This window comes from Anolis sagrei, chromosome 2 (assembly GCF_037176765.1).
Source record: "Anolis sagrei isolate rAnoSag1 chromosome 2, rAnoSag1.mat, whole genome shotgun sequence".
In the NCBI taxonomy this organism is placed as follows: domain Eukaryota; kingdom Metazoa; phylum Chordata; class Lepidosauria; order Squamata; family Dactyloidae; genus Anolis; species Anolis sagrei.
In genome coordinates, this window is record NC_090022.1 from 153,158,268 (window position 1) to 153,176,524 (window position 18,257).

Here is an 18,257-nt window from a genome sequence, read left to right on the forward strand (position 1 = left end):
CTGCTTGGATGAAGGGGGTTGGACTAGATGCCCATACTTGAAGAAGACAGTCTATTTATAAAAGGCATGGCTACATTTTATGAAATTTTAAATCTTATTAACAAGGCTTTATCTGTCATTTTATGTAAAATTATTGTGTAGATTTATATTGTTATCATTATATATGGTTATGTACTTTGTATTTTGTATGTACAGCACTTTGGAGTGCTTTTGTGAGCCACCTCGAGATGATGGCGGGATACAAATCTATTATTATTATTATTATTATTATTATTGACTCAAAAGCACAGCATGTCACAGCAAACGAGATCTATATACTGGATTTCGTATTACAAAAATCACAAGTCAGACACTTCCCAAGCGTCTAGGACTGTGTGATGTATTTTTGAATGATGTGCGCAGATCCAAGTAAGGTGGCCTTTTGCAGTTGACAGATCATGATTTTGTCGATGTTTATTGTTTCCAAATGCCGGCTGAGATCTTTTGGCATGGCACTCAGTGCGCCAATGACCACTGGGACCACCTGTACTGGTTTATGCCAGAGCCTTTGCAGTTCAATTTTGAGGTCTTGATAGCAGCTGAATTTTTCCTGTTGTTTTTCCTCAATGCGATTGTCACCTGGTATGGCGACATCAATAATCCAGACTTTTTTGTTTTGCATAATTATTATGATTATTATTATTATTAGGTCTCTTCCAACTCTAGTGAAGTATAGACTGCCCGGGAGTTCGGGTTTTTAAATGGAGGCTGGATGGCTATCTTTTGAGAGGGCTTTGTTTGTCTTCCTGTCTGGCTGAAAGGGGGGGGGGGTCTTCACTGTCATATAATCTGGGATAAACCAATTATCTGGGCTATGGGGCAGTGTAGAAGGGGCCTAAGACTCCTTTCACAGCAGCACAACTGAAATTAGAAAGGAATATCTGGAAAAAAAGGGGTTGACCTTCCAAATAAAAGACACTGGAGGAGAGAGAACCATAGACTTCCTTGGCAAAGAGCTAATATTGCCTGGGGACGCCTATTTCTTGCCTTAAGTGAAAATATGGCTGCACAGCAGATTGTAGAATCTGTAGCCCAAGAAAGTGACCTTTCCAGGCTCTGCTTATAGACCCCTCTGCCCTGTTAGCCCCAGACACACATTGTAGATTGCCAAGTATTTGACATAACCCTATAGTCTGCTGTTCCAAGGAAACAGCAAAAAAAAGATGACTGCTGTGAACTGCATTTGGTTTGCAGGGTCACAACTTGTGCTGCCTCCACAATACAAGTCGGAGCAAAAGCTTCATTTTTAATATGTGTAAATTAAACATACTGAGTGTAAATGAAGGGAAGGAGGGAAAATCACAGAGCAACCAAGTTATGGCTAGTTTATTCAAACCCTGTAAAAGGTTTTAAATTAAATCATGACATCTCCCAGTGGGTGATGATGTTTTCCATTTCAGCCATCTAGGAAATACAATGGCACCTGGGAATTATTTTGAAAGAATTATTATTTTTCCCAGCCTCTACTTTGATAACTATTACTATGGATAATGGAACCTAGGAAATGATACAATGTTGGAGAACAGATGTTAATTTTAAGGTTGAAATAACATTATTGATGAGAGCACCGTCATGATGGCTTCTCATCACAATAAAAGTGCCAACTCCACTGTCCAATGTAAGAGAGGATCCTGTTTGCCATTTTATATTCAGATTAAGATTTGCACGGGCAATTTTCTGTAGCTGCATGCTTTGATTTTTTGGTCTCCAAAGCCTGTTGTATATAAAAACAAGCTTTTTTAAAAGTTGAGAGCAACAGTCTGATCTTGTGCATCTTAGTGCAAATCCACAACCATTTCATTATATGACACCCTTCACTGCAGTTTCTCAAGTCGCTCCTGACATGACAAAAAAAAAACCCCTTCATTGCCAGATGCCATATTTTCATGTAAATTGATATGTTGACTCGGGTTGCATATACACCAGGCAGGTTACTTCAGTGTACAAGGGGCTGCTGATAAGTCTTTGGCCTTGTGTTCTTGTTTTGTCCTTGGCACTGACTTTGTTTGTGTGTGTGTGTGCGGGGGGGGGGGGGGGTGATGACGACATTTTTCTGATGTTTGTAGCTTATGTGATCTAGGCATGTGGGAAAACAAAATGGCAGAGTCTGAGGCGATATTCACAGCAAATGAGAACAGAGGTGTGATAAAATTCTTGTTTCTGCAAGGAAGGTCAGTGCAGGATATTCATGGTGATATGTCGCAGACATTGGGGGACCAATGCCCTTCATATCCTACAGTTAAGGACTGGGTTGCCAAATTTAAAAGGGGCCACTTCAGCACCAATGATGAGGAACCTCCTGGACGACCGAGAGTGGTTGTTGTTCTGGAGATCGCCAATGCTGTGCACAATCTCATACTGGAGAATCGGCGAATTCCAGCTAAAGGAATAGCAGACATCATGGAGATTTTTTGTGAACATGTTCATGTCATTATCCATGAACATTTGAGCAAGGGATTAAACTGAACTTTTGGACTAATTAAAGGTAGTTCTGAAGGCTAAAAGGCGTGGCAAGCTGTCCAAAGGAATCTTGTTCCTGCAAGACAACGCCTCCACTCACACTGCACAAGCGACCATGGCAAAACTGGTGGAGCTAGGCTTCCAGCTGGTTGACCATCCCACTTTATTCACCAGATCTAGCTCCCTCTTACTATCATGTGTTTCCAAACCTGAAGAAACACCTCAAAGGTTCCAAATTTCACACCATTTCTGATGCCATGGCTGCTACATATGACTAGTTTGAGGCACAAGCGAAGAACTTCATTTTGCAAGGCTTACAGAACTTGAAATACCTATGTAAGAAGTGTGTTGATATCAGTGGGGAGTATGTGGAAAAAATGTAAAGTTTCATCTTCCTATCTCGTTTCTTTCTGGGTAAAGCCAAAGACTTATCAGCAGCCCCTTGTATATCTGACACAGAGCAGCCCCGGATCCAGCATGTATGTAGTGAATCTGGAATTTGCCCAAACTGGCTGGGATCAAATCAGCTCAGTGGGCTGTCACTACATTTTTTGTATTGCTGTTGCCATTCTGGCACCCACAGAGCTCCGGGAGAACACCAAGCCATAAGCTGTCATGTCTGTGATGTCAGAACGCGTCACCCACATGACTAGTCAAAAGGGGAGAGGGTCAATTTTGAACAGAAAGAGTGGTAGCAGCAATATCAATCTGTACAGAGGATCAAAATTAAATGAATCCTATCCAGCTGTCCAGACTGCTGCAAACTCCAGAGCATCCACCATCATTGCCTAAAGTAGGGCAAAGTCAGATTAAGGCAAGAAAACCTGGGATACTCACCTGAAATCCCTTGGTGTTATGGATTCATGGTCAGCCTGGGTTTTCTGGCCAGTTCAGAAAAGCCCAGGAATATCCTGGAGTTGTCCAAAAAAAAGAGTAGCTTTTCAAAACTATCCATAAATACATGCTAAAAGCCACATCTTATCCTATTGAGGCAGCATTAATTATTGTGAAAATGAGAACAAGGCGGATATGTTACCAAATAAGGAAAGGGGGTCTCGTGTGCAAAAGTTGATTGCAGGGCTTTGTGCAAAAAGTTGAGTGCGGGGTGCAGCCCCTGAAGGAATCATGTGTTTTCCTGGAAATCACATGATTTCAGGGAAATGAGAACTTTCGTTTTTCCAAACATATATAAAGAGTTCAGTCCACTAGATGGGGGTCTTCCTAAGAAATGCGCCATGTTGCGCTGGGAGGGGACCTAAGCAGCTGCTTATTTCAGTAAAATGCTTTCCTGGAAGAGAACACGTTGTCTGTCCCATTGATTCTATCGCGCTCGCATTTTGACCTTGGTTTAGAGTCCCAAATGGGACTGGAGATCTGCTACATTTTTGGTGCCGTGACTCGGATTGCCTAAGACGAGCCAAGAGTCAAGGACAGATCCTGTTGGCAGGACGATTCCTGGTCAGTGCCGGGGACTGGAGGCAACCACTGTGAGCCGAGTAAGTGGGGCCCCCAACTGCAGAACGGCTGCAGTGCTTCCCTCTTCTGTCCACGTCACCGGACCAGGCAATCGCAACGACTTTGACTCACCAGAGAAACCAGACAGGAGGAAAAAGAGGGATCCTAAGGAGGAGGTAAAAGTCCAGAGGCGAAGGGTGTCCCGACGTCTATTGAAATCTGGTGATTATAGTGTTTAAGTGAAAAAGCTAGCTGGAGGGAGGCAAGGGGGGGGAGGAACAGAAATCCCCCAGATAGCTGACTCGTGAGGGTGGCCCGAGACCGAGTCAGCATTGCTCCCTGAAAAAAAAAATGGAAAAGAAGAGAAACAGACAGAGAAGGGGGAGGAACTGACCCCCTTGAAAGTTTAAACAGTTTGCCATGTCAGAGAACTGTCGAGATAAATTGTGTGTGTCTGTGTGTTGCAACACTGAATTGAGATTTGTGCATGTCTGAAGCGCTGTTTTGTGAAAAAGAAAGTGAGAAAGAGGAGTTGGATTCTTGTTATTTTCAAATGGAAACCTGTTGTTTCAGCACTCAAGAAAGGAAAGGAATGTGGTTGATGGAATTATGTGCTAAAAAGAGAGCTTTGTGTAAGTTGGCAGATCACTTGGTATAAGGTATGTCTAAATGATACAGGACTGAGTTCATTGATGGAATGCCAGGGAAGGTTGGGAGAGAGAGACACTTAGACATGTTGAACTGAAAGGTATATGGAATGTTAATTGTGTTTGAAGGATTCAAGAAAGAAGGAAACAAAATGCTGATTCAATGGGAATTGATTTATGTTCAAAATGCCGCCATTTGAAAAACTGTGTTTTTAAAATGTAAAAGAATGTGTTGATAATGACCAAATGGGTTATCTTAAATAATTGATCCTTTTAATAATTGTTTTGAGTTTTCTGATGTTCTGTTCTGTGTGCTGTGTTCAAATCATGTGAGTGTGCCAATATAAAAGCTGACCTTGAGAAAATTTGTGTGTGTATGCATGTGTGTGCATGTGTGTATAAATGAGGTTTCTTTGTGTGTGTGTGAACGTGCAAGAAGCCTAACAACTAACAAACATTGTATGTGTGAGTGAGATTGAAAAGTGAATAATATGCTATGTGACATTTTCTGAAATGGTTAAAATCCTAATGTGTTCTGTGTCTATGAAAAATGAATCTTGCACTATGAATGTGTATCTGAGATAACATGAAAAATTCGCCCACTTGGGTGTCAGGAATTGAAAAAAAAAAAGAAAAGCAGGCTATTTAAAAACTTACATTGGTGCCAGCCCAGAATAAGATCAAAGGGTGTCTATTGTTCTTGGAAAAGGAAAAACTGATTATTGACTGTGTTTTAAGAGTATATATATATATATTTAAAACCTGAGGTCTAAATTTCATTTTTTTTTTTTTGCTCAAGAATATGAAATGATTCTTATGTTTAAAACAAACCTAATGGACAGCAGCTGCCTTACAGAGCCAGAAGAGAGATAACAGAAAGATATATGGCAGCCTGCCAAGACGTTGTTTTCAAAGATGCTTTATTTTACTACCCCTAGCCCCTCCTTTCTTTCAAGGACTGTTATTAGATGTTAACTCTTTAAAGGTTGGGACATTTTTAAGGTTTGTGTCAAGAAGAGAAAAGTTACATCTGTGTGTGTGGACAAAAAGGTTTTAAAGGATTCAGGTTGTCATAACTTTTACAGGCTGAGTGGCCATGTTCCTGAGGCATTCTCTCCTGACAATTTGCCTGCGCCAATGACAGGCATCCTCAGATGTTGAAAGTTTAAACTTTTTCTTTTGGCTATTTGGAGATGCACTCACTAAGAACTGTGTGAGGGCTAATAATTTACAGAAAATAGGGATTTTCCAGCAACTTCTTTTGCGATAAAGAAGAGGCACAGGATCCATGTCTAAAATTTGTTTGGGACAAAAGGTGTTACCGGAGAGTCTGATTTTGTCTCAGGACAACAACTTGCTAAGAGTTATAGAATTTCAATGCATTTCCTTTTGAGGGAGGATTCAACCCCTCCTTCTTCGCTCCTTTCTCTCTGTTGTTTTGTTGGAGATACAAGATAACAAGATGGTTTTTCTTCTACATATGACGGTGGGTGACCGCTGTGATTTTATGTTAAAAATACATAAAAACTCCCTCAAGATGTCAACAGATAAAATATGTTTTAAGTTAAAACAAAACAAAACTGCTTTTTTAAAAGTCAAGTTGCGAGACATTGATTGTTAAACAGAGTTCTTTACATTGTTTTTTTGTTTGTTTGGTTTGGTATTTAATTCAAAAGGAAACCAACAATTGATTTTTACAACAGAATTTACTTTTATGTGGATACAATAACCCTGGACATAAATCATAGAATCAGGGAGTTAGGGAGTTGGGGGAGACCTCATGGGCCATCCAGTCCAACCCCCTGCTAGGAAGCAGGAATGTTGCATTCAGATCACCCCTGACGGATGACCATCCAGCCTCTTCTTTATAGTCCTTAGCCCGAGGTGGCTATATTTCACAGCTTTCTTCAAACATAGGACAAAATACCTCTACAGATTTTGTTATTTAGACCCAATTCCTCTACAAAGTTACTAAAAGAATTAATTTTAAAATGGGACATCAAACCAGAAAGACAGGGCAGTTTGCCCTAGAGTGCCAGATTTAAAAGACAATGCCTTGCAAAGGGCCAAAAAGGTTTTTGCCTGATTTGAGAGACATTGCCAGCAAAAAGGTTAAACTGTTTATTTAGTTGAAAAAGCAGGTTGAAGTTGGAAAAGCAAGTCAAAGATGGAATGAGCTGTTGCTTGCAGTAGATGGACAGAGGAACGTGAGATAAATCATGGAAAAAAAACCATAGAGAATTGTTTAAAAGGATGGAGATTGGTTGAGAAGACTTCGAAGTGAGAGATTGTGGAGGCCCGCCAATGGATGGAGTAAAAGCTATCGACGGAAACGACGACAGATGGGTAATCAATATCCCCCTCCCCCTTTTCTCTCACTATCTTTCTATTTATCTTTTCCAGCTCTTGAGCTCCTGATAATGGGAGTCCAAAATACAAGAGCCTATCCAAAGCACCACCTGCTGGATAGGACAAGCAAAAGACATAAGTGTTTACAACTGTGTTTTAAAAAGAGACAGAGATGATGTCATCACCAGCCTTGGGCCTACCTGATATGGAAAAACCCTTCATTCTGTTCGTATCGGAGCAAAAAGGAATAGCAGTGGGCGGACTTACCCAGGCTTTAGGGTCATGGAAAAAAAAACCCAGTGGCATACTTGTCAAGACAACTAGACACAATAGCGCAGGGAATGCCACCATGCCTGCGGGCTGTGACAGCAGCAGTAGATTAAGTAAAAGAAACAAACAAATTGACTTTAGGGCAGCCACTGGTCGTAAAGGTACCACACCATGTGAAGGCGTTGTTAGACACCAAGAGACCACGCTGGCTCACAAACGAGAGACTGACAAAATATGAGGGGGTGTTATGTGACAACCCGATGATAACCCTAGAAACTTGCGCCACCCTGAATCCGGCTACCTTGTTGCCTGCCCCGGGGGAGGAAATGGTCCACCAGTGCATTCAGGTGATGGAACAGGTATACTCCAGCCGACCCGATTTAAAAGACGTACCAATATCCAACATAGACATGACCCTATTCACTGATGGCAGTAGCTTCGTGGAGAATGGTGAGAGACGTGCAGGATATGCGGTGGTGCGGGGGGGGGGGGAGAGATTCTGGAAGCAGAGTCGCTCCCTCCGGGAACCTCCGCTCAGCGGGCCGAGTTGATAGCTCTCACCAGGGCACTGCAGTTGGCAAAAGGAAAGCGGGTCAATGTCTACACGGATTCAAAGTACGCTTTTACTACGCTTCATGCCCATGGAGCTTTGTACAAGGAGCGGGGACTCCTTACGTCGGCTGGAAAGGGCGTTAAGAATGCAGCTGAGATTGTGGCCCTTCTGGAGGCGGTTTGGGAACCGGATCAGGTTGCTGTAATGCATTGTAAGGGACACCAGAGGGGAGAAGATCCAGTTACGCAAGGAAATAGGTTAGCTGATTTGGCCGCGAGGGAGGCAGCCAAACACCCCCGCAATAAGCAGTGCCTGCTAACTGCAACTGCATTAGAGGACTCCCCATTAAAAAAGTTTACATGTACACAAGAGGAGGAGAATTGGGCCTTGGGGGAAAAGAGAAAAATGAAAGAGAGAGGTCATAGTGATGCCAGATAACCGCGTCCACGTCCCTAAGGACATGGCGTGGCACATAGTCCGACACACGCATTACACTACACACCTGGATAAGACGGCCCTGGCAACGTTGTTGGGACGACAGATGTACATCGATGGGCTCCATAGCTTAACGGCAGCGGCTGCACACAGGTGCTGGATCTATGCCAAGAATAACCCTCGAGAAGAACCCTTAAAGCCCCCAGGAGTTCAACATGTGACAAAGTGCTCATTAAGGAGTGAAAGATTGACCCGCTTAGACCAAAGTGGAGAGGACCCTATACTGTGCTGTTATCAACCCCTACCGCCATCAAAGTGAAAGAAGTCAAGCCTTGGATACATTACACCCGTGCCAAGTTGGCGCCCTCCGTGTGGAAAGTGGAAAAAACGGATCAGAGTGACCTGAGACTCAGGATCGTCCGGCAACCCCCTACGGGGTCAACAAGGCCATGAAGCTGACCCCATCGGGTACAACAGAACGTCGAAGGTCAAATATGTCGCAGTGTGGCCCAACAAAAACACTATCCTGAAAGTGATAGAAAGACAGTGTGATGGGAAGGGGAGGAAGAGACACCAGAGAACCAACAGGAGTTCGGACAGTTTTTGGGTTCCTAATGCTTGTAAATATGATCACTATGATACAGGGAAATTGGCTAAAAAAACATGCAAGACTTATGTTTGCCCAACATGGTGAAGATGTGTCTCTTATATTAGGTTGTTTCATTCTTCTATTGTTAATATGTTGTTTTCCAATTATGCTCCAAACCTGCCAAAACTGTATAATACAAATAACGCCAATAAGAAAGATAGGCCTCATCCAGAGGAAAAGTTAAAGAGACCCATAATAACCTTTGCTGATTTGCTTTCGCTTTTGTAAAACGCTTAGCAAAAAAGAAAATGGAGAAATGAGGCAGCATTAATTATTGTGAAAATGAGAACAAGGCGGATATGTTACCAAATAAGGAAAGGGGGTCTCGTGTGCAAAAGTTGATTGCAGGGCTTTGTGCAAAAAGTTGAGTGCGGGGTGCAGCCCCTGAAGGAATCATGTGTTTTCCTGGAAATCACATGATTTCAGGGAAATGAGAACTTTCGTTTTTCCAAACATATATAAAGAGTTCAGTCCACTAGATGGGGGTCTTCCTAAGAAATGCGCCATGTTGCGCTGGGAGGGGACCTAAGCAGCTGCTTATTTCAGTAAAATGCTTTCCTGGAAGAGAACACGTTGTCTGTCCCATTGATTCTATCGCGCTCGCATTTTGACCTTGGTTTAGAGTCCCAAATGGGACTGGAGATCTGCTACACTATCACCCTGTCAGCAACATCTTGCAATAAAAATCAGAATTCTGTATTTGTTGTTATGTGTTTTTGAGTCTACCTCAACAAATAGCAATCCTTTAAAAGCTTTTTTGGGCAGGTTTTATTTATTTAATCAGTTTGAAACAGTGTGACTTGGCCAAGTGCACCCAATGGGTTTCCATGGCTGAGCAGGAATTCAAACTCTGGTCTCCAGAGTTGTTGTCTACCACTCAAACCGCTACTCTAACTTTATATTTTAGCAATCTTATATTCATAAAGAACCAACAAGGACATTTCAATCAAAATTATTTTGATGCAACAGATGCTTCTACTCTAATATAGATACACTTAAGCATCTGCTACTTCCTGGGAGGCAAGAGTATCGATCTGATGTGGTCCAGCTTCTATTCTCTCCCTCCTCCTTCTATGATTTGCTTCCATTTCTGTATCTGAAAGATAAAGATCCTGACGAGGACAATAGAAAGTCTGGCATCTCATGTTTTATCATATCATAGGTTACCAGTCATGGCCGAATATGATTGTTTTCTAATTGGTGGTGGGTCCATAAGTGACTGTAGAGACCTATTCCGGATCTGCATGGTCTTTTGCAGTGAGGACATACATTTCCAAATGGAAAATTGCCACTTTGACCCAGGTTTTCTTTAAAATCAGGCCCAAGTTGACTGATATGCTTATCCCCACGCAAACAACTCTCTCTTTCTGTATGTGTGTATCATGAAGTCACCTGTTGACACATGGTGACTCCATTAATTTCATAGGGTTTACTCCAAGGTGGTTTGCCATATGAAGGTCTAAATACACTAAAAGCACCAGATCCCATCTGATCTTGTAAGCCAAGCAGGATCATGTCTGGTTTGTGCTTGGATGGCGGACCACAAATGAATACTAGGAGCTTCAGGCTATATTTCCAAGGAAAGAACTGATCAAATCATATCTGAGTATTTCTTGCATAAGAAAACATCATGAAATGCATGAGATCCCATAAGTCAAGAAGTCACTTGAATTTACATGCATACATTCAGTGACAACAAGTGTTGTACTTTACTAGCAGATACATTATATAACTCAAAACTTGATGGTAATGCCTGCTCTGTTTCTTACTTGATGTTTCAAAAAACACCAGCAACACCAACACCTGAAAGAGGTCAAATAAGCCAGTTAAAGTTTCCATTTTAAGCCATTTATTTCTAATAATCCAAAGCAATCACAATCATCTACTCATGTACTAGAATACATGAAAATTTCTATATCCATCTGCACTGAGGAAGATATCTCATGTTGAAGTTAATAATTAGACACACACTCATATGCATGTATAATTTCTTAACTGGGTCTATAGTATCCCCATTTGGACAGAGTGAGCTACCTTCGGAATAATTAATAGAGCACTGAAATCCTCAACATCCCATATACACAGAAAGCCTAATTTAACAATAATCAAATCAGTTCTATTCATTTGAGGGAAAATACATCCCTTTTTAAAGCTTCCATGAGGATATCCATTTGCAATGGTAACACACACTTCTCTATTTCTGACCCAAAATGTTTTTGCAAAAAAAGTTGAAATTGTAACACTACAGAAATGTTGTCTGATGTTATAAATCCTGTCAGACACCAAATTATGAATTTTAGGAATCATGGGAGGCGGCTCCATTGAGACACACAGTGAGTCTTTTTTTTTTCCATGAATTGCACTGGAATGGTGCCAAACACACCCTGGACTTCAGAAAACAAACCCTCAAAATTACTATAATCCTATCACAATGAACTGGGAGACATGAGGCGAACAGACAACGGGGCTTGCGTCAGAGTCCAGGGTCCTTTTTCCTGATATGGTCTTGGAACTTCTTCCTCTCCTGTGTTCCAAACTAGACTCGTCCTTACAACACCCATAGAAATAGCCATCAGCCTAAAGCACCCATTGCTTACCTGGACTGACACCATTGTATCTACCGGAGCCAGAACATTATTGATTGCCACACCATATTCCCTTTTGATCACACCCCTCTAAGGGGAGGATAAATAAATGGAAAGATTCTTCAAATAATACACTAACAGTTTATTTGAGTTTCCTGCCATGGCAGGGACCAACCAGTGATGACACCTGAGGGAATCGCAGGCCAATTGCAAAGCAGATTCTAGCCAGGCGGGAATCATGAATACCTGTCAAATGTCATAAATATGCTTTGTATTAACAATTGGGGGGTTGGATTTATGTTAATTCTTTGGAACATTTTTTCCACTGACATCCTCTCTAGCCATTGAGAATAAATCTCTGATTTTGCCTTCTACCCATCTGTGTGTCATCTGGCGTTCTGGGAAGCTTGAACTCAAGTTCTTGCGGATGCTGAAATTGTACAACACTCTGACCCAATTGCTACTCCCAGTCCAAAACAAGTACTAATTGTGTGTGAAGAATAATTGAATAATTGGTTGTTCCCACTTGGTGCCAGGTTTTAATGAACCCACAGCTTATTGGATCTTATACTGCTGCCATAAATGTGTGAAGGATGCCCTAAGAAGAAAGGACTGGGGTGCTCTTAAACTGCTAAACCTTTAACAAATTAGTCTCTCTGAATGAAATCTATGTCAGTCTGTCTTAGTGCTTTTAAGAGAAACCTTAGCAGATTCTAATCACCTTTCTTACTTCATGGAAACAGCAATGCAGGGTGGAATTGTGGTCAAAGCCTTGCTGAAGTCAAGATACATGAAATCCCCCAAATTTCCGCTGTCTACCAAGCCAATTATTCTATCACACAGAGAAATTAGGATGGATTGATGAGATTTGGTCTTACTAAACTCAGCTTGGGAGCTAGTAATCACTCTTTTCTTCCCCTTCTAGACATATAACACATCTATTGTTTTGTCCTTTTCTCTCCTTCCTTTCTGTGATAAAATCCTAGAGCTTGAAGGTAAGCCAATGCATGCATAATTTCCCAAATGATGGCACTTCGAGGCATTACCCTTTTCTCCAACTCCACAAATCCTCATATGCTACTATACAAGAGAATTTCCTTTACTAAATAGATGCTTGGCACTGTCAGATATGCCAATGCTGGCTTACTATTGGAGGGAAAGTGCAGAATCCCTTTCCCCATTCTTTCTACAGATGAGGACAGGCAGATACATGTGCAGCAAGAGAGTTTTTCTGTAATAATATTTTATATACTGTCGTGTTGTTCTTTTCATTTAAAAAAAATCATTCTTTAGTGAGCAATTTGGACAGGGCATAGCAAGCTATGAGCAGCTGATTGGATTTCTACCATGTGCTGTCACATGGTGGCCATGTCCCATGTCATGTGGCATGTTAGAATGAAGAATTATAATGTACAACAAACCAATGCACAATGTTTTGGCCTCTTCATACATACATGGCAAGCTCACTAGGGGTGCACAGCATCCAGCTCATTGCAAATACATAGTTTGCAGTAAACATAATTCCCCACCCCTGCCAATTGCTATCAAAATGTGTCATAGACAAACTAGAGTTGCGATTCTGAGACAAAAAGAATACACTGCTTAATTAACTCTTATAGGACTGAATATTAGAAATATTAATAAGAACGGTTGATCGGGCATTTCAAAATGTATTAGAGTGGTTCAGTGGTTGAGCCAGTCTTGACCTTGAACCAGTCTCTCAATCTGATCCACCTAAAAGTGTTGTTGTTAGAGGAATGTTATGTGTCATTTCAAGCTCAAGAGTGTTATATGCCACATCAAGAGGTCCTCCTGGTCAGTCAGAAGGGAGACCAGGAAATAAGGATCCAGCCTGTGCTGGATGGGGTCACACTCTCCCACAGTTTCGCAGTTTGAAGGTCCTCCTGGACAGGGCACTGAACCTGGAGCCCCAGGGGTCAGTGGTGGCCGGAAGGGCCTTTGCACAATTCAAACTTGTGTGACAACTGCGAGAAGACAGATCTGACTATGGTTGTCCATAACTTAGTTACATCCCGTCTGGATTACTGTAACATGCTGTACGTGGGGCTTCCTCTGTGGTCTAAAGAGCTGCAGCTCTCTGAGGCTGGTTACAGGGAGAAGACAACCCCCTGTTACAGCAGCTCCATTGGCAGCCATCTGCTTCCAGATAAAATTCAAAGTGCTGGTTACAACCTTTAAAGCCCTAGACCAGTGGTTCTCAACCTTTCTAATGCTGTGACCCCTAAATACAGTTCCTCACATTGTGGTGACCCCCCCCCCCCACACACACACAACACTCCAGTGATTCCAGCCATGAAAGCCTTCGACAATACATTGAACTCTAGTTGTTTTATATTTGTTTTCGACCATAGCAGCCTGACTCATTGGTAGAGAAAGCAAAGCTGGGAAGAGTGAAAGTCCACAAGAGAGGAGAAATATAAGAGTTGATTTAATAAATGAAGAAATAGCTTTGGGTTTGCAGGACCTGAACAAGGCTGTTGATGACCAGTCTCTCATTTGTAGAGTTGCCATAAGTCAAAGCCAACATGACAGCCAGCAGCAGCAGCAACAACTCACATAGCCCGGTAAGTAGTTTATCCTACACAGTTTAAAAAAATGCATTGACAGTGCAGACATATACTCTACCTCACGATGTATCTTTTCATAACTCTTACTGGTGCAGATGGCATTTACCTAGCACCATCAACTCCACTGCATAACTGGCAAATAGAGGGAGAAAACGTGGAGGCAGTGACAGACTTTGTATTTCTAGGTGTAAAGATTACTGCAGACGCAGACTGCAGCCAGGAAATCAAATGACGTTTACTTCTTGGGAGGAGAGCAATGACCAATCTCGATAAAATAGTGAAGAGCAGAGACATCACATTGGCAACGAAGATCCGCATAGTCAAAGCAATGGTATTTCCCGTAGTAACCTATGTATGTGAGAGCTGGGACATAAGGAAGGCTGAGCGAAAAAGATAGATGTTTTTGAACTGTGGTGTTGGAGGAAAATTCTGTGAGTTCCTTGGACTGTGAGAAGATCCAACCAGTCCATACTTCAGGAAATAAAGCCTGACTGCTCATTGGAGGGAAGGATATTAGAGGCAAATATGAAGCACTTTGGCCATATAATGAGAAGACAGGAAAGCTTGGAGAAGATAATGATGCTGGAGAAAGTGGAGAGGGGAGAAAGGGGGGCCGACCAAGGGCAAGATGGATGGATGGGATCCTTGAAGTGACTGGCTTGACCTTGAAGGTGCTGGGGGTGGTGACGGCCAACAGGGAGCTCTGGTGTGGGCTGGTCCGTGAGGTCACGAAGAGTTGGAAGTAACTGAACGAATAAACAACAACACTCTACTGCATATAAGAAGATTCCTCTCATGGTTGTGAAAGTAGGTAACATATATGCTACCGTCAACTTAAATGCTATGGGAAACAAGCTGAAAAAGTCAATTACTGCTCTTGTCTCTTTCCAATTTTGATATTGGAGAGTGCATCACTTGGCACATTAATCCTGTCACTAGGGATCATTTCCTTTCTAAGCGGTGTGTGAATTCTCCAAGATCCAGCTTTCAGCAAACAAAAAAGGAACCGAACAGAATCATGCGCTGAACAAGTGATAGAATGCCTCTTTTGGAGCTCTCTCCCTCTCCCAATTATCCTCCCTTCCCAATGCACTGTCTGCCTCTGATGCTCTCATTTTCAAATTGGGAATTGTGTATGTCACAGCTGTTTTTCCCTCCTTATTTCCACACATACCTCCCAAAACAAATGAAATCCAAACCACCATTTCTATTATACAGCTGGTGGGGAGACTAGATGGGTGGAATCCAAACAAGCAATGAACCCATTTGCGACCGACCCAGTCCCATAGTTTTGTGCCTGGGCCCCTGGGAATTCAGCTGCCATACTGTGAGACCTATTTGGTAGATCTTGTGCTAATTCTCCATGATGAAAAGCTGCCCGCCTCCTGGGAACTACCTACAGCCTTTAACGCTGGCCAGGTCTGGCAGTTTTATCATGCACACCAACCGAAGACATAATCAATTCCCCAGTTGGCACTTTGCACTGAATACCCACTTTTTCAGCTTGATAGCAGGACTAAATTAGTTATTTAGCAAGTAGACCCCTCATTTAAAGTGAGCAAGTGCCTTGACAAGCCTCATTGTTCAAGGCTGTTCCCTCCCCCCTCCCCCACCCATTGCTTTCCAAAGAGAGGCCCTGCAAATCCTGGGGAAGTGATAAATAGACAATTAGAAAATAGATATATTTTGTTAGATCTACAAAGCTCCCCGGCGCTGTCAGACGTACAATAAAAAGGGGCTCTGCTAAATTGGTGGGCAATGAACACCATCTGTACCACCATCACTCCTACAGACACAAAGCCGTATGCGGCCATTTACGGGACATCCCTGAGAATAGATTGGACCAATAAGACCAGAGGGAATGAAAAATACTTGACAAAGTTGGCTGCTCTTCATTTAACAAGAATAAAATATCTAATGGAGTGTAATGGAGAGCATCAATCATGTTTGGAGTAAACCTCCATTTTAATACCTTGCTCTTCGCTATTTGTGCAAAATATCCTGCCTGTAATAGATCAGAAATTAATATCTTTAAGGGGTGATAAGACAATGTTCTTTAAGTAGTAATAAGTGATGTACAGAGCCCAATAATAGTGATCTAAAGCAAAGTTTGGCTCCAGAACAAGGGAAAACAAAGGAAGATGGTATAGTTCAAATCGTTCCACAAAATGTAGTGTAACATTTCTTGGCTGACTTTTCACCCCCTGTGAAGCTGTACTTTTGATTGCTATTACTTGAGAGGGCAAGAGACGTAGGCACATATAAAACATAAAAAATGTGATTTTAAAAAACCAGTTTAACTGCCATAGCTTTCTTCCTAGAACACTTGGAGTTTGATGTGATTTTCTAAGGTTTCTGTATTAAGTAATGCCAGTTCCCACTCATCGACATACAGGTCCCAGATTTTTCAGAGGTAACGTAATGAATGTGAAATCAAATTCACTCACTGAGTTGCTGTCATGGAGAAAATGGAAGTGCAAGAACAGAATGGAGTTGAGAGGAAACCACAAGCTAGATCACCTTAGAAAACCTTAGTTTGCATATTCCTTAAGAAATTGTTTAATAAAAGCATCCATATGTCTCAATTACTGGAGTCAATTAATATAATTTTCTGAAAAGGTGGGACACGAGGGTATCTGGAAACTCTATACAACATTTGTCCAATCCAGAAAGCAATATTGAGTTGATGGGGGAAGACAATAAGGATGGAAAATGGGGTTCATCTTTGCATCCAGAGGACAGAGAATCTACTCAGATGCAAAGTTACAACCATGTGTATACCCAATCCTAATTAAATATCCACCAATTTCTGTATGTGATGATAGGGAATTCTGGTAACTTCTACTCATAATTGCACAAATGTCTATATTGTAATTACTGACTAGATAGATAGATACATATTTGTTCACACACACACACATATTAAAGGTGTGCAAAATATCATTTTCAATCAGTAAGTTGTATCTAATTCAGAAGGTTTGTAAATATGAACAGATATTGGGTTGTAGGTTTTTTCTGGCTATATGGTCATGTTCTAAAGGCATTATCTCCTGATGTTTCACCTGCATCTATGAACGTCAGGAGAGAATGCCTCTAGAACATGGCCATACAGCCCCAAAAAAACCTACAACAACCCAGTGATTCCGGCCACGAAAGCATTCGGCAATACATTGAACAGATATTAAAAACATACAGAAGGGAGGGAACCCACACAAAAACTTAAGAATCAAAACTCACCCAATAGTTTGTTGGGTGAGTTTTGTTTGAATTCTGTAAAGTTCGGAAGTCTATCAAAGTCAGTTTCATTTTTATCTCAAGCGAGGGAAGCCAAAAAGGCTGCCATTCCTCTTTAAATTAATGGTCTCTTTCCATGAGGAGAGGAAAGCATTTCTGTGTACGAACCCACACGATCTCTCCGATCATCTGGAGAGACCCTACTCGCACTCCCACCTGCATCGCAAGCGCGATTGGTGGGACAAGAGACAGGGCCTTCTCGGTGGTGGCCCCTCGACTCTGGAACTCACTCCCTAAAAACATCAGGCAGGCCCCAACTTTGGCAGTCTTTAGGAGGAGCTTGAAAACATGGTTGTTCCAGTGTGCCTTCCAAGAATAATGATCCGTTCGCATTATGTCCTCTAAAAGCACTTTATATTGATTTAGGATTGCTTGTACGTTTCCACCAACGCCCTACCTCCTCTATCTTGTTCATGCCCAGCATTATTTTTTAACTTTAATTACATTTGGCCCAGCCATAGATTTTAAATGTTTTCTGCTATTGTTCAATGTTTATGCTATTTGTGTATGAGATTTATTTTAATTGCTTTGTGTTAGCATTTGTATTTTGCTTTGTATTGTGGTTGTTATTGCTTGTATTGATGTATTGTGGGCTCGGCCTCATGTAAGCCACACCGAGTCCCTTGGGGAGATGGTAGCGGGTTATAAATAAAGTATTAAAGTATTTAATGAGACAGCTGTTGTGGCTTTAAAAAAATATTTTTGTCAAAACTTTTTTAAAATCCCCAAAATCAATAAATGTATGAATATCTCTGAAAGTTGGAGGGGGGGGGAATGATCCCCTGTTATCTTGTACCACTGTATACAAAATTCAAAGAGATAGCTCTTGCAGTTTGTTTTAAAAAATATTGTTTGTAAAAACCTTGAAAATTACTCAAAAATCTTGATAGGCTAACAGTGGTAAATGTGTTCTATAATGATAGGAAGTTTCAT

At 41.6% G+C, this 18,257-nt stretch overlaps 1 long non-coding RNA gene across 1 annotated transcript; it reads left to right on the forward strand.

Annotated features, from left to right (window-relative positions):
- Window positions 1-3,493: 3,493 nt before the first annotated feature.
- LOC137096083 (uncharacterized) lies at window positions 3,494-7,305 on the forward strand. The gene is made up of 2 exons (XR_010909249.1): window positions 3,494-4,130; window positions 7,005-7,305. It is a non-coding gene; the product is annotated as an uncharacterized lncRNA (long non-coding RNA).
- The last annotated feature ends 10,952 nt before the right edge of the window (window positions 7,306-18,257 follow it).